The sequence below is a fragment of the Geotrypetes seraphini genome, chromosome 9 (genome assembly GCF_902459505.1).
Source record: "Geotrypetes seraphini chromosome 9, aGeoSer1.1, whole genome shotgun sequence".
NCBI lineage: Eukaryota > Metazoa > Chordata > Amphibia > Gymnophiona > Dermophiidae > Geotrypetes > Geotrypetes seraphini.
The window spans coordinates 62714643-62731578 of NC_047092.1; the positions used below are offsets into that span (position 1 = coordinate 62714643).

Consider the following 16936-nt stretch of genomic DNA (forward strand, 5'->3'; position numbering starts at 1 on the left):
GGGGAGGTACTTATATTGGAGAAAAAAGACGCCACGGCCATCTTTGGTAGATCAGTAAATTTGGATATCGGGATGGTCTGTTTGAACTGAAAAAGGGTGAGCATATAGTTTATAGTTATTTTACTATATGGTTCCCTTTAAAGTTAAGTAACGATATGTTATAAGAAATAGGGGGGATGGGAATATAATGTCTTCTTTCATTCCTACAGGGGACAATATCTTGAAAAAGCCTTACGGCGAAACATGTCGATGTGACAAGCCCCTACCCGATCCTATTAAGGAAACAACATATGCTTAAGATAAGTCAAAATTCTTATTGCAAATTTTTATTGCAAATATTTATGAGAGCACTATGCACTTTATATAAGAAAAGAAATTAAAATAGAAAAAATAAAAACATTTTAAAAGATAAAAAAAATTTTTTGAATGGGCGAATGAAGAACCCACAGCCATAGCCACCAAGATTATTTTGTATCGCCGAAAAAAACGGGTGAACAAAAATGGCATGTTTGAAGCCCTAACTAGTTGCATAAAAGTTGAAGAGACAGTAGAGACATTAGTCTTTTTGATATATATATATATATATATATATATATATATATACATACACACACACTATGTATATTGTGTATATAGATATACATACATATACACAGTAATATGGTTAGCCTTAAAATGTGTTGGGCATCTTGGTGTTGGGCATCTTTAGAAAAAGGAAAGGAAGGTTTTTAAAATTCATTTATTTATAAAATACTTACCTCAGGCTTAGTGCATAGTTTCCTAATGCAAGTGTAATGCCAATGCAGCAAACAATCTGTGCAAAACTTATGTGCTAAACAGGGATAGCATTACTGGCCATATAAGGAAGTGATTCTGCGTTAAAGGCAATTAAGGCTGTGCACATGTCCGAGCAGAAAAACCATAAGTCAGCATATGCACTACAATGCTATTCTGTGCATAAAGTTATAGCAATACTAATTTCTGGATAGAATACATTCTGGTGCATGCACAGATGCATGTTGATACAAATTTTTCTTCTGTTCAGGCCTGTGTTCTAGATGTCCTGTGTAGAGAACCAGCTCTTCCAGCATACTTTCCCAATTGTCTGTTTATAACGCATGCTCATCATGGAGGCCACAAAAAAGTCGACTACTGTTATGCCTGCAGCAAAAAAGAATAAACAGGTATTAAACCTTCACAGATACTTGGATTAAAAATTTGCATTTTTCCAGATGTTGCTCATTCAGCACACGAGGCAACAGTTTCTTCTATTGCGACAGGAAATAATTCCAACTTTTGATACAATTTCTAATCCTTGGACTAATAGACTACTGCAACCCTCCCCTGCCTAGCGACCATGATAAAACAACTACAAACAATACAAAATATAGACCTAAGACTCGTCTATTCGCTGAAAAAATACGATCACATCACAGAAGCATACCACAACTCACACTGGCTCCCAATACAAGCAAGAGTATACTTCAAAATTCTACTGCCTACTATTTAAAGCTATGAACGGAGACAGCCCAACATACTGGAACAACCGACTAACTCAATCCACCTCAACCAGACACAGGAGAACCCACTCACTATTTACACACCTGCCAACCAAAAATGTCAAACAAAGAAAACTATATGACAACCTAATGGCCACCAGAGCAGCAACTCAATCTGCTGTCTTCGACTACAGACTACAAAAACCTTCAAAAAAAAGAAACAAAAACCCTACTTTTCAAAAAATACATAAAACCTTTTTAACATGACCAGATCCCAAGCCTCACCTACTATACTATCTACTCCTTATCAAATCTAAAATGTTCAAATTACCCATTATGTATTACCTAATTTCATAACAATTCTTATGTAAGCCGTCTATATATGTCGTAACATCATGACAATTCTTATGTAATCTGCCTTGAACCGCAAGGTAATGGCGGAATAGAAATCACTAATGTAATGTAATGTATAATAATTTGGATAGGAGCAACTTTACTATTGAAATATTCTTATAAAAGTGTAGTAAAGTTTAAAGATTTAAAATATATGTACTTTGAGTCTTCTCAGTTGGCTTTTTTTCCCTGATAAGTTTCAATTGGAAACTTCTACTCCACACTTGGCATTAGCATCAGGTTTGCATCGGTGACTAGTTCCTCCTTATGTAATAACATACAGACTATAAGGAGAAATTAGGCTCTTACCTACTAATTTTCTCTCTTTTAGTCCCTCCAGACTGGCACAGAATGGATGGATTTACGCTTCTCTGCCAGCAGGTGGAGACTGAAGACACACTGACTTTTGGTTGTACTGCAAGTGGGCTGTAAAGTCCCATCTACAGTCAATCTGATGAATAGCCAAGTAGAAACCAAAAAAAACTGAACTATAAACACACCTTCTCCACTTTCAAATGGAGAAGATAAAGTAGTTGCATGGACTGGGCATGAAAACAATGTTTGATACTGATTAGAACAAAAACTATATGAACCAAACACTGCTGCTCTTACTAAACTCCCCCCCAAACAAAAACCAAGACCATAAAATCCCGCAGAAAAAAAACATACTCTTCGTGAAAACACATCGAAACAAAAATGACAGGATGTGGTCTGTGCCGGTCTGGAGGGACTAAAAGAAAAAAATGAGCAGGTAAGAACCTAATTTCCTCTTCTTTAGTGTCCCTGCAGAGTGGCACAGAACGGATGGGACATACCAAAGCAATACTCATCATGAGTCGCCACAAGAATACGCTCATCGAATACCATGTCCCGGTGTACCTGAACATCCACACAGTAGTGGCGAACAAAGTAATGGAGAGATTACCAAACCGCAGCTTTACAGATATCCACTGGAGGCACGAGAGAAAACTCAGCCCCAAGTGGAATGAGCTTTGAGAAAATCCAAACAGGCTTCCTTTTGAAGAAGGTACACCAAAGCAAAAACCACCTTGATTCACTGTGCAATTGTAGCCTTGGAAGCACCGTTCCCCTTATAAGGACCCGCTAAAAGGACAAAAAGACGATCTGATTGATGGAACTCCTGGGTCCGCTAAACATAAGCACGAAGGACCCTACGGACATTCAATTTGCACAACTCTCTGTGCTCCAAAGAGTCTTCCCAACTACCCAAAACCAGAAGGACAACGGACTGGTTGACATATGGCGAAACCACCTTTGGCAGAAAGGAGGGAACCAGACAACTCCAAGAAGGGAGGCATACATGAAAAAGACTAGCTCAGAAACACATCTCGCGGAAGAAATAGCAACCAGAACACCGCCTTGAGTAAAGTCCCTTAACGTGCAGGAGCCGAGAGACTCTAAAGGAGGATGCATGAACACGGAAAAAAACAGATTAAGATCCCAGGCCAGAACCAAAGGACAAACTGGATGCTGGAGCAATTTTGCTGCTCTCAAGAATCAAATCACATCCGGAGAAGAAGCCAAACGTTAGCCATGCAACAGGCCATGAAAAGATAAAGCCACAAGCTGCACTCTAAGGAAGGACAAGGTAAGACCCCGGTCCAGGCCATCCTGCAAGAACTCCAAGATGTGAGGCAAAGAAGCACAAAGGGGAACCACCACTTCACTGCCTACACTGCCTAGCAAGAACTTTTAGTGGAGAGAATAAAGCACATTGGTGCGAAACATGTCAGGTCATTCCTTCCCTGGTTGCATATACTAAGCTAAGCTAAGTCTTTTGAGCTTTCACTGAATATTAACTTATTACTAACTTATTGAATTCATTTAAACTATGTGTAAGGATTAAACTGAAGAATATAATTTGCTGGGCCGCTGATGAAGAGCCATGTAATTCTCTCAGCTAAAAGTTCTTGCTAGGCGGTGGAGTGGTGGGTCTGAGGCCAATGAAAGGAAGTAAATTGAAGCTTTGATATTCAGTTCTCTATTATTTAAAGTGTGTAAGTGTTCTGGATATAGTTTTTGAACTTAATCATCACTATCTTTGAGCTAAAAGGGGAACCACGTCATGCATGGAATACCACTCCTCAAAGAGACGAAAAAACTCGCACATAAGCCCGAGAGGTGGAAAGTCTCCAAGAACCTAAGAGGGTGGAGATCACCTTATCCAAATAACCTTTCTTACTTAGGCGTTCCCTTTCAAGAACCAAATCATAAGACAAAAGGGACCCATATCGAACATGGGAATGGGACCCTGAGTCAGGAGGTCAGGCGAGAGGATCAGCAGAAGAGGATCTGCCATGAAAATACGAATCGGATCTGTGACTATGGGTGCCTGGGCCAGTCTGGAGCTACCAGGATCACACAGCCTGTGTGCCGAGCAATGCTAATAAGAACTCTGCCCACCAGTGGCCATGGAGGAGAGATACAACAGGCCATCTGTCGGCCAAACCTGCACCATAGCATCCAGTCCTTTGGCCTGGTAATCCCTGCACCGACTGAAGAACCTTGGTGCTTTGGCGTTGACACTCGTGGCCATGAGGTCCATGTCCAGCTGGCCTCAGGCCCGAATAATCAACTCAAAGGCTTTGAGGCCGAGATACCACTCTCTGGGATCCAGCACATGACAACTGAGGAAGTCCGCCTGGACATTGTCTACTCTTGCTATGTGGGAAGCTGAGATGTTCAGAAGATGAGTCTCTGCCCATTCCATGAGAAGAGATGTCTCCTGCACTACCAGAGGACTCTTTGGTTCCTCCCTGATAGAAACATAATGGCAGATAAAGGCCAAATGGCCCAGCTAGTCTGCCCATCTGAAGTAACCATTATTTCTCTCTCTATAAGAGATCCCATGTGCCAATCCTACACCTTCTTGAATTCAGACACAGTCTCCATCTCCACCACTTCTTCCGGGAGACTGTTCTAACATCCTTTTTGTAAAAAAGTATTTCCTTAGATTACTCTGGAGCCTATCACCTCTTAACTTCATCCTATGCCCTCTCATTCCAGTGCTTCCTTTCAATTGAAAAGAGACTCGACTCATGTGCATTTATGCCACATATATATATTTAAACATCTCTATCATTATCTGCCCTCTCCCATCTTTCCTCTAAAATATACAGATTGAAATCTTTAAGTCTGTCTCCATACACCTTATTACAAAGACTACGCACCATTTTAGAAGCCTTCCTCTGGAACGACTCCATCCTTTTTTATATCTTTTTGAAGATGCGGTCTCCAGAATTATACACAATATTCTAACTGAGGTCTCACCAAAGTCTTATAAAGGGACATCAATACCTCATTTTTCCTATTAGCCATACCTCTTCCTATGCACCTTAGCATCCTTCTAGCTTTCACCATCAACTTTTCAACCTGTCTGGCCACTTTAATATCATCACATACAATTACACCCAAGTCCTGCTCTTCTGTCATGCACATAAGTTCTTCACCCCCTAAACTGTACCGTTCCTTCGGGTTTTTGCAGCCCAAATGCATGACCTTGCATTTATCAGCATTAAATTTTAGCTGCCACATTTCAGACCATTCTTCAAGCTTTGCTAGGTCTTTCTTCATGTTATTCACACCATCCAGGGTGTCTACTGTATTGCAGATTTTGGTATAATCCATAAAGAGGCAAATCTTACCCAACAGCCCTTCAGCAATATCACTTATAAAAATGTTAAAAAGAACAAACCCAAGAACAGAACACCTTGAGGCACACCATTAATAACATCCCTTTCCTAAGAACGATCTCCATTGATCGCTACCCTCTGTCACCTTCCACTCAACCAGTTCTTGACCCAGCCTGTCACTTTAGGACTCATCCTGAGGGCACTCAGTTTATTTATTAGACATCTGTGTGGAACACTATCAAAGGCTTAGCTAAAATCTAAATACACTACATCTAGAGCACTCCCTCTATCCAAGTCTATGGTCACTCAGTCAAAGAAATTGATCAGATTAGTCTGACAAGACCTACCTCTAGTGAATCCATGTTGCCTCTGGTCCTGTAATCCACAGGATTCCAGAAACATGACCATTCTGTTTTAAAAGTGTTTTCCATTAATTTGCTTACCACAGAAGTCAGACTTACCAGCTTGTAATTCCCTATTAGAGAATGACACGGGGAAAAAAATCTGTCCCCGTCCCACCATCCTTTGCACCGCCCCGTCACCGCCGTTCCCTTCACCGCCCCGTCACCGCCATCCCTTTCACCGCCCCGTCACCGCCACTGCCATCCCATTCACCGCTCCGTCACCGTCCCCGCAGCATCCATATAAGCCTCAGTACTGCAATATTTAGCTTATTCCTTCCTTATAAATCAAAGTTCTGGCTGCTGAACTAGAGAAAGCTGGCAGGGTTTTGTTTATAAATTTTTATCAACACAACTAATATACTACTTTATCCTAAAGCAAAAAATAAATAAATAAATATAATTTTTTTCTATCTTTGTTGTCTGGTTTCTGCTTTCCACATCTTCTCATTCAATTCCTTCCATCCACTGTGTGTCTTCTCTCTGTGTCTTCCATTTGCTGTTACTGTGCCTCTCCCTTCACCCTCCCCCAATTGGTCTAGACCCATCTTCTTCCCTCCGCTCCCCCATAGTCTGGCATCTGTCTTCTTCCCTTCCAACATCTTCTCCCCACTCTGTCTTCCACATTTCCCTTCAGGGTCTGTTCCTCTCCACCCTCCTTCAATGTCTGTTCTATTCCTTTCCACCACCACCCTTCCCTCCCTCCTTTACCTTTGAAAATCAAAAAATGTGTGTGTTAAATCCAAACCCCATCCCAACTCCACCCCCAAAAATGTCTCTGCTCATCATGAGTATTTTTATCCATATATCCATATATTTATAGGTGATTTTGAAAAAAGCCATTTCCATTCACAAATCTGCAATTTATGTGTTTTAAAAATTACCCCCTTCCACCCCCCCAATGTATTTATCTTTGTTGCAAACCAAGCTAAGACTCTCCAACATGACTTCAACTTAGCTTTAAATCAGCATTTTTGCCCAAATTTCTAGAGGTGAAAGACTAAGGCCCCTGTACTCCCAACAGCCCTCCATTCAGAACCTTTACTACAGGGCAGAGAATTAACCTTTCAGCAAAGAAACCACATCAGATACATTAAAGAACCACTATTTTCAGATAACTGGAAGGACTCAACTGAGCCTCAAGCACTCCCCTGCCCTATATCTTAATGCTGCCTCACCTTAGTTTGCAGGCTTTCTTTTTCGGCGACCTGCACGCTTTCAAAGAGCCGTGCACACACAACTGCTCAGTGTTCAATCTTCTGCTCTGCTGCAACTTCCTGTTTCCGGTTGCGTCAGAGCAGAAGATTGAACACTAAGCAGCCGCGCATGCGCGGCTCTTTGATAGCGTGCGGGCTGCCGAAAAAGAAAACCTGCAAATAAGGTTAGGTGAAGGGAGGGAGCTGGCTAAGATCTATCGGGCAGGCAGGGGCTGCGGGGACCACGTGATCCTTGATGCCTCACTGCGGAGACAAGACCATTCACCGCTCCACGGGGCGGTGATGGCCTTGTCCCCGTCCCCGCAGCGACTGCTGTTTTTCTTTCCCCGTTTTGGCGGGTTACCCACGGCTAAACGCGGCTAGCCGCGGGTCACCGCCACCGTGTCATTCTCTATTCCCTATTTCTTCCCTACTTCCACTTTTGTGGAGAGGGACCATATCTACCCTTCTCCAGTCCTTCAGTACCACTCCTGACTTTAGAGAAGCATTGAAAAGTTCAATCAGTGAAGCCACTAGAACTTCCTTAAGTTCCTTCAGCACCCTCAGATGTACACCATCCAGCCCCATCGCTTTGTCTACCTTTATTTTAGCTAGCTCCTCATGAACACAAGCCTCTGAAAATCGATCAGGGTCTACCACTCCACCATCCGTATTCACATTTGTCTTCTGCGGTCCTGCTCCTGGATCTTCGTGAATATAGAACAGAAATATTTGTTAAGCAATTCAACCTTTTCAAGCTTCTACATATTCCTCCCTTTCATTTTTGAGCCTCACAATGCTACTTTTGTACTTCTTCCTATCACTGATATATCTAAAAAAATGTTTTGTCTCCCCGTTTTATCATGTTAGCTATTTTTTCTTCCATTTGTATCTTTGCTTTCCTGACTGACCAGCCTCTCTTAACTTTTCCAGATATTTTTGCTCGTCTTCCTCTTTCTGTGATCTTTTGTAGTTTATGAAAGCTAACCTCTTATTCCTTATCTTCTCAGCTACTACTTTTGAGAACCAAAGTGGCCTTCTTTTCCTCTTACCTTTACTTATTTGCCTCAAAATTATTTGTTGCCCTTACAATAATTCCTTTCAAAGTATTGCCCACTGCATTTCTACTCATTCCAGATAACAATTCTTTGATGTAATCCCTCATCCAAACAAACTTAGTTTTCTAAAGTCTAGATTGACTTAAGCATTGTTCAAAAGAACCTGAACTGACTTGCCCTTCAGCAACACCTGGAAAGCTAGTACCGGTAATGCCAACCGAATGGCTCTGGTCTCCAGAATATTGATCGACCAGGATGCTTCCTCTGGTGACCAGCTACCCTGAGCTGAGCGACTGAGACATTGAGCTCCCCAATCGAGGAGACTGGCATCCGAAAGAAGCACTGTCCACTGGGGCTGATCCAGACTCACCCTCTGAACCAGATTGGAAGACTGTAGCCATCAGCGCAGGCTATTACAAACTAACCCCTGAAGAGGGATGGGAGAGTCCAGATCTTGAAACTGCAGAGACCACCACCGAAGGAGAGAATACTGAAGGGGACACAAGTGAGCCCGAGCCCACCTGACTTCTTCCAGGGATGCCACCATTGACCCCAAGACCTGCAGAAAATCATGTGCCAGAGGGCAACAACAATCCATCAGGAAGCAAATTTGTGACTGCAATTTCAGCACCCGGGCCTTGGGAAGAAAGACGCTCCCCAAGCTGCTGTCAAAGAGAACTCCGAGATACTCCAAGCTCTGAGATGGAGTTCACCAGCTTTTGGACAGGTTGACAACCCAGCCCAGAGACTGCAGAAACTCCTCCCGCCCCCACCCCCACCCCCCAGGTAAAGAAGCACTCACTGCAGAAGCAGGAGAAACATTTCAAACCTGTTCCTGACTCTTTAAGACAGGAGAGAGGTCATCTAAGGCCTCAGTCAAAATGGCGGAGCTTCCTGTCAAAACAGATGAAAACCCTTATTTCCCTGTTGGCAGCTGGGGAAATTCCTGTGTGAACAGTAGGGGAAGCCCGGGCTTCCCCACTGCCTGCAGCTGATGAGCGGTGTCCGTGAGAAGAGGAACCCTGCTCGCTGGCACCCAAAGCTGACAAGGATTCCCCTTCGTGCACACGTCAGCCGTGACCACCGCTTGTTGGGCACACAATGAGCACTTTTTCTGCTTCTTAAGTGCTCATTGTGAACCACTAAAAAGTGAAAGGAAAACCGCTGGTTAACAACTAAATGCAAGTAAAGCTAATTGAAAGCTTCCTTTCAGACCGGCACTGCCTCAGGATGTTGGTTTTTTTAAAAAATATAACTTTAAGCTAACAAGTGAGCAGACCCCACTGGTTCTCAAAGTTATATGCCTTACATGAACAGTGGCAAGGCTTATAGCTGAGGCACCTCTAAGAAAAAAAAAAAAAAATTGGGGGGAGGCACTCAACCAGTCGAGTGTGGCATCCCTGAAGTCAGACGGACCCCCAAAAGTATCCCCCCAATCTCAATTCGGCACCACAAACAGGGACAAGAAGGCCACTAAATCAAATCCAACAAGCCATATACTAAACAAAGGAAAGACTGCACAGCCCACTTGTACTACAGCCAAAAGTCAATGTGTCTCTGTCTCCACCTGCTGGTAGAGGAGTATAAACCCATTCATTCTGTGCCTGTCTGGAGGGACGCTAAAGAATAGGTATTTTCCCTCAGTTAATCTATACCTTATGGCTTAACTGCAAAGGCTCCTTCTCCTCTTTAAATATGTAGACTTTAAGAGGTGTGGTGAATCTAAATTTAGAGCTCTTTTTACACAGCCACAGTAGCGAGTTCTAGCACGGCACATGTGATGGAGCCCATAGGAATTTAATGGACTGCATCGCATTTGCCACATGGCACTCACTACTGTGGCTTTGTAAAAGGGCCCTTAGTCTCTTATTTTTGCCATTGTAGATTAAGGATATATTTTCTCCTTTCTGAATTTATAGTTATATGCACTCATTTTTCTGCTCAAGATGTAATCTTGTAATATCATGTAAAGTTTCCAAAAATAAAAAATAATAAAATCTTCACAGATGCTACTGTGGAACAACTAGTAAGCTCTTCTACACCTCCTCAGATCTGGTGTAAAAGCCCAAGCATTGTGCTTAGTCTACATTTTCTATGTACTTCTCTGCATTGGATGGAATAGCTAATAGCCTCATTACCACAGATTTTAATATACTGTGCGATGTCCAAAGTCAGGTTCTATGCAAAACCATTTTCTACATCTGTGCACTTTAGACTCCTATTTAACTATGGTAGAACATACAAATTTAGTGGTGAAGAAGTGCTTTTTTTGCACTATGGAAACTAAAGACCATCAGAAAATATTTTGATCAAGTTTATTCATATTTTTTGATTAAACGCTTATCCAAAGGTACTAAGCGTTGTACAAAGATTAAAAAACAAAACAACAAGGACATTAACATTTTAAAAGATTAAACATACATAATTCTTGATGAGACATACTTGGGTAACTACCGTATTTTCGCGGATATAACGCGCGCGTTATACGTGATTTTACGTACCGCGCATACCCCTCGCGCGTTATATGCCTGAGCGTGGTATACAAAAGTTTTTAAACATAGTTCCCACCCCGCCCGACGCCCGATTCACCCCCCCCAGCAGGACCGCTCGCACCCCCACCCCGAACGACCCGCTCGCACGCGCTCCCACCCGCACCCGCATCCACGATCGGAGCAAGAGGGAGCCCAAGCCCTCTTGCCCGGCCGACTCCCCGACGTCCGATACATCCCCCCCCCCGGCAGAACCACTCGCACCCTCACCCCGAAGGACCGCCGACTCCCCAACAATATCGGGCCAGGAGGGAGCCCAAACCCTCCTGGCCACGGCGACCCCCTAATCCCACCCCGCACTACATTACGGGCAGGAGGGATCCCAGGCCCTCCTGCCCTCGACGCAAACCCCCCTCCCTCCAACGACCGCCACCCCCCCCAAGAACCTCCGCCCGTCCCCCAGCCGACCCGCGACCCCCCTGGCCGACCCCCACGACACCCCCACCCGCCTTCCCCGTACCTTTGTGTAGTTGGGCCAGAAGGGAGCCCAAACCCTCCTGGCCACGGCGACACCCTAACCCCACCCCGCACTACATTACGGGCAGGAGGGATCCCAGGCCCTCCTGCCCTCGACGCAACCCCCCCCCCCCCCCAGCCGACCCGCGACCCCCCTGGCCGACCCCCACGGCCCCCCCACCCCCCTTCCCCGTACCTTTGGAAGTTGGCCGGACAGACGGGAGCCAAACCCGCCTGTCCGGCAGGCAGCCAACGAAGGAATGAGGCCGGATTGGCCCATCCGTCCTAAAGCTCCGCCTACTGGTGGGGCCTAAGGCGCGTGGGCCAATCAGAATAGGCCCTGGAGCCTTAGGTCCCACCTGGGGGCGCGGCCTGAGGCACATGGGCCAAACCCGACCATGTGTCTCAGGCCGCGCCCCCAGGTGGGACCTAAGGCTCCAGGGCCTATTCTGATTGGCCCACGCGCCTTAGGCCCCACCAGTAGGCGGAGCTTTAGGACGGATGGGCCAATCCGGCCTCATTCCTTCGTTGGCTGCCTGGGGGTGGGGGGGTCGTGGGGGTCGGCCAGGGGGGTCGCGGGTCGGCTGGGGGGGAGGGGGGTTTGCGTCGAGGGCAGGAGGGCCTGGGATCCCTCCTGCCCGTAATGTAGTGCGGGGTGGGGTTAGGGGGTCGCCGTGGCCAGGAGGGTTTGGGCTCCCTTCTGGCCCAACTACACAAAGGTACGGGGGAGGCGGGGGGGGGGTGTCGTGGGGGTCGGCCAGGGGGGTCGCGGGTCGGCTGGGGGACGGGCGGAGGTTCTTGGGGGGGGGGGGGCGTTGGGGGGAGGGGGTTTGCGTCGAGGGCAGGAGGGCCTGGGATCCCTCCTGCCCGTAATGTAGTGCGGGGTGGGGTTAGGGGGTCGCCGTGGCCAGGAGGGTTTGGGCTCCCTCCTGGCCCGATATTGTTGGGGAGTCGGCGGTCCTTCGGGGTGAGGGTGCGAGTGGTCCTGCCGGGGGGGGGGATGTATCGGACGTCGGGGGGGGCATCAGGCTTTCAGGATGGGGACAGACCTTCAAGGGGGGACAGGACTTCAAGGGAGGACCAGTGCACGGAAGTCAGGGGGGGTGAACGGAGAGTCGGGACAGCGCACGGAAAGTCAGGGCGGGCGAAAGGAGAGTCGGGCAGCATGCGCGTTATATGCCTGAGCGCGGTATAGAAAAGTTTTTGTACATATCATCGTGATTTCTGCGCGCTATACCCCTGTGCGCGTTTTACAATGGTGCGCGTTATATCCGCGAAAATACGGTACTTTATTAGCCATGAGAGACAATAGGAAAAAGGGGGAGAACTACAATTTTTAAGAAAAGGTACATAGATGGTAAACACATAAGGGGTGGGAATGAAGAATTGCTGGCATAGATATATATCAATTTTGGAAACTGTTAACAATTTCTAGTATTGATAATTTTAAGATTAATATATATTGTATTTTCAGTTAAAAGCAGTGCATTTTCAGTTAAAGGCATCTTTAAAAAGAAAGCACTTTAAACTGCTTTTGAACTTCTGCGGATTTAGTTCGGTTCTTAAATATAGAGGAAGAGAATTCCAAGTCATAGGAGCTGTTACGGAAAAAATAAGAGTACGACAAGTTCCAATTATTTTCAGGGAAGGGACATTAAGGGTGAACTGTGCAGTAGATCTAAGGGCTCTAGGGGGGGTCATAAAGAATCAAAAGTCTATCTATAAATGCCGGGGCTTTGGTTTGAATAGTCTTGAAAACAAGAAGAGCAATTTTGTATGTTATCCTATGTATGACAGGCAACCAATGATCCTCCATCCTTTAGATTATTGGTGCAAGCACTGGTGTTATCCATACTGGACTATTGCAACATTGTTTATTTTGGAGTACTAAAGAAAATATTGAGAAAACTGAGAATAGTGCAGAATACGGCTGTCCGTCTGATATTTGGGCTGAAGAAAAATGATCATGTCAGTCCTTATTACCGAACGCTGCACTGGCTGCCAGTAGAAGCACGTGTAATATTTAAGTTCTCTTGTATTTGTTTTAAGCTTGTTTGGGGATTGGCCACTACCTATCTTTTATCTCATTTTTTGCTATACAGCCCTACAAGGATAACCAGGAATTGCAATTTATTTACCTATCCAAAGATCACTGGCTGTAGATACAGGTCTTTTTTGGATAGGATGCTAGCATTTCAAGCAAGTAAACAACAGTCCTGGTTGAGTAATTATATTAGTGGAACCATGCAATCTTACAGTGCATTTCAAAAAGAGATTAAGACTGTACTATTTGATAAATTCATTTCTTAACTGAAGTTTTATTCATAACAAAAAACTTATACTGTCTATATTCTAGGTAACATGTTGTACTTTTACTACCAATATTTTGTACTTTAATGATTGTCCAGTTTCTCTTCTATGTAAACCGCCTAGAAGTCGTTCGATTGTTGGCGGTATAGAAGAATAAAATTATGTTATGTTACAAAATTGTGTGCTAAAGCTGTGTTCACCTTATGCTAGTTCTGCACAGTCTTGGGCACTTTAATGCATCAGACCCTTTATTTGTACGATATAGCACAGTTACTTACTGTAACAAGTGTTATCCAGGGACAGCAGGCAGATATTCTCTACATGTGGGTGACGTCATCCACAAAGCCCTGATGCGGACAGCTTTTCAAGCAAACTTGATTGAAGATTTCAAGTTTGATGGTGCAGCACCATGCATGTGTGTGCCTTCCTGCTCCACTAGAGAGCGTATCCCCTCCGCGTGGTCTTCAGTTCAGATAGCTAGCAAAGAAGCCAACCTCGGGGAGGTGGGAGGGTTGCGAGAATATCTGCCTGCTGTCCCTGGATAACACCTGTTACGGTAAGTAACTGTGCTTTATCCCAGGACAAGTAGGCAGCATATTCTCTACATGTGGGTAACCTCCAAGCTAACCAAAAAGGGATGGAGGGAAAGTTGGCAATTTATGAAAACAGATTACGCAACACCGACTGGCCAAATTGGCCGTCGCGCCTGGAAAAGCGTCCAAACAGTAGTGAGAGGTGAAGGTATGAACCGAAGACCAAGTGGCAGCCTTGCAGAGAATAGGCATGGCTCTGAGGAAAATGACAGACGCCGCCGTCGCTCGGACATAATGCCCCGTGACCCGATTTTGCAGCGAGAGACCAGCCTGAGCGTAGCAGAAGGAAATACAAGCAGCCAACCAGTTGGATAAGGTGCGCTTGGAAACAGGGCGACCCAACCGATGAGGATCAAAAGAGATGAACAGTTGAGGAGCCGTCCGATGAGGCTCAGGAGGATGCAGGTAAAAGGCTAACACCCTCTTACAATCAAGAGTGTGAAGCGCCCCTCGCCAGGATGCGAGTGGGGCTTCAGAAAAAGACCGGAAGAACAATGAAATGATTGAGATGAAAGTCCGAAACCACCTTGGGCAAGAACTTGGGATGAGTACGCAGGACCACCGTGTCATGATGAAATACAGTAAAAGGCGGGTCCGCAACCAGAACTTGCAGCTCACTAACTCTGCGAGCAGACGTGAGAGCAACCAGGAATACCACCTGCCAGGTGAAGTATTTCAAAAGAGCTTTATCAATGGGTTCAAACGGAGGTTTCACCAATTGAGCCAGGATCACACGAAGATCCCAAACCACCAGAGGGGGCTTGAGTGGAGGATGAACATTGAAGAGACCTTTCATAAAGCGGGAAACCGTCAGATGGACAGAGAGCAGCTTCCCATCAAGCGACCAATGAAAGGCAGCAATCGCACTGAGGTGGACTCGAATAGATGTCGATTTGAGACCAGACCGAGACAAGTGGACAGATAATCCAGCACTGAAGGCAAGGAGGCAGAGAGTGGTTCCATGCAGTGCTCAGCACACCACGCAGCAAATCTGGACCATTTCTGGGAATAGCATTGCCGAGTGGAGCTCTGCTGAGAGGCCTCGAGAACATCCCCACCGACTGAGAGAAACAGAAGGAGGGAGGCACGTGGCGAGGAACCAAGTTGCTAAGTGTAGAGACTGCAGATTGGGATGCAACAGAAAACCTCAACACTGAAACAGCAGAGAAGGAAACACAGGTAGAAGCAGAGGCTCCCTGACACTGAGCTAGAGGAGCAGGGAGAACCACGGCTGACGGGGCCACAGAGGAGCCATCAAGATCATGGTAGCGCAGACCGACAGGAGGTGTACCAAAGACCTGAGAATCAGAGGAAAGGGAGGAAACGCATAGAGGAACCTGCTCGTCCAATCGAGAAGGAAAGCATCCACCTCGAGGCGAACCCGGGAGAACATCCTCGAGCAGTATCGAAGCAACCAGTGATTGAGGGGCGAAGCAAACAGAACTACCTTTGGAGTTCCCCACCGAACAACCACATGTCGCAGAGTCTGAGAATGGAGCGACCATTCATGTGGCCAAAAAAGGCAACGCAACGTGTCCACCAGACAATGCTGCTCGCCCTGGAAATACACCGCCCGAAGAAAGAGTTTGAGGCTTAACGCCCCCAGCCAATGACGAAGGGTTTCCCTGCAAAGTGACAGGGAACCTGTACCCCCTGGCTTGGTCACAGAATACATCTCCACCTGGATGTCTGTACGCACCAGGACCCCACAATCCTGCAACCAAGAACTAAATCCACCACGGCATTGGAAATGGCCCAGAGCTCCAGCAGGTTGATACAGCAGTGACGGTCCGCACTCGACCAAAGACCCTGAGTCCGAAGGTCGTCGACGTGCGCCCCTAAGCCTATGCCAAGGAGTCCATCGTCGGAACTTTCTGATGCGGGGGTACAAAGAGGTGGCTCACCAACGAAGCAAGCGTTTCAAGGAGGGAGGCACCGCAATGTGCTGGGAAGCGGGATCCCGTTCCTGCCACCACTGAGATGCCCGGGTCCAGTGGGGAACACGAAGATGAAACCAGGCGAACGGCGTGACATGAACCGTGGAGACCCATGGTCCCAAAATGATCATCATCTGCTCAGCCGAGACCAAAGACCGCTGAGACACCAGCTGACTCAGGCGCAGACGGGCGGCCTGCCGAGGCAGAGGCAGAAAAGACCAGAGGTGGACCGAAGACAGAGGGGCCACCTTCCGGCATAAATGAACAAGGGCCTCCCCCTGAGGCCGAGACAAGAAGGAGCGCAGACAAACTGGGTTCAGGTCCGCCCCGACGGACTCCCGAGACTGGGGCGGACAGAGGCGCTGAACTGCTCCCGGACTAGAAACTAGTGCAGGTCACGAAGGGCCAGGACCAGACGCAGATTGGATGATGGGAACACCCAACCGACAGAGGTGAGGCTATACCCCCCGTGTGTAGACACAAAGGAGACACCCCCCGAAGGGAGGGGAGAAATCCCCAGAAGGAGAGCAGCCCGGAGGCTATGCTAGAATAGTCAAAAAGGCGGTCAGGAGTCGCCGAAGCCGGCGGCTGGACCGTAACCCGGCGCTGCTGCAGCTATTGCGGCCGCTGCGATGGAGGTCGAGAGAATACAGGAAAGGTATCTGGAGGGCCCCTCCAGAGAGGGAGTCCAAACCGCCAAGGCAGAAGGGATTCAGCTGAAGGCGTACCAGATAGGCGAAGGACCGATCGCATTCCGAGAGGCGGTTAGTGGCCGCTGCAAGAGAGGCCTCAAGAAGCACAGTACTCACGCAAGTAAAAGTGGCGAGACGATCCTGGAGGTTTGGATCCCCAGCCACACTCTGCGCCAAGTGAGATGACGCATGGCGGGAG

General features: G+C 46.6%; 1 protein-coding gene across 4 annotated transcripts in view; it reads right to left on the reverse strand.

Moving 5' to 3' along the window:
• Positions 1–1073: 1073 nt before the first annotated feature.
• Positions 1074–16936, reverse strand: part of ZCRB1 (zinc finger CCHC-type and RNA binding motif containing 1) — a 59834-nt gene continuing 43971 nt past the window's right edge. For all 4 annotated transcript variants that reach the window (XM_033958562.1, XM_033958559.1, XM_033958560.1 and 1 more), the window contains one exon: positions 1074–1161. The gene's annotated coding sequence lies outside the window, so the exon portion shown is untranslated. The remainder of the gene's footprint in view (positions 1162–16936) is intronic.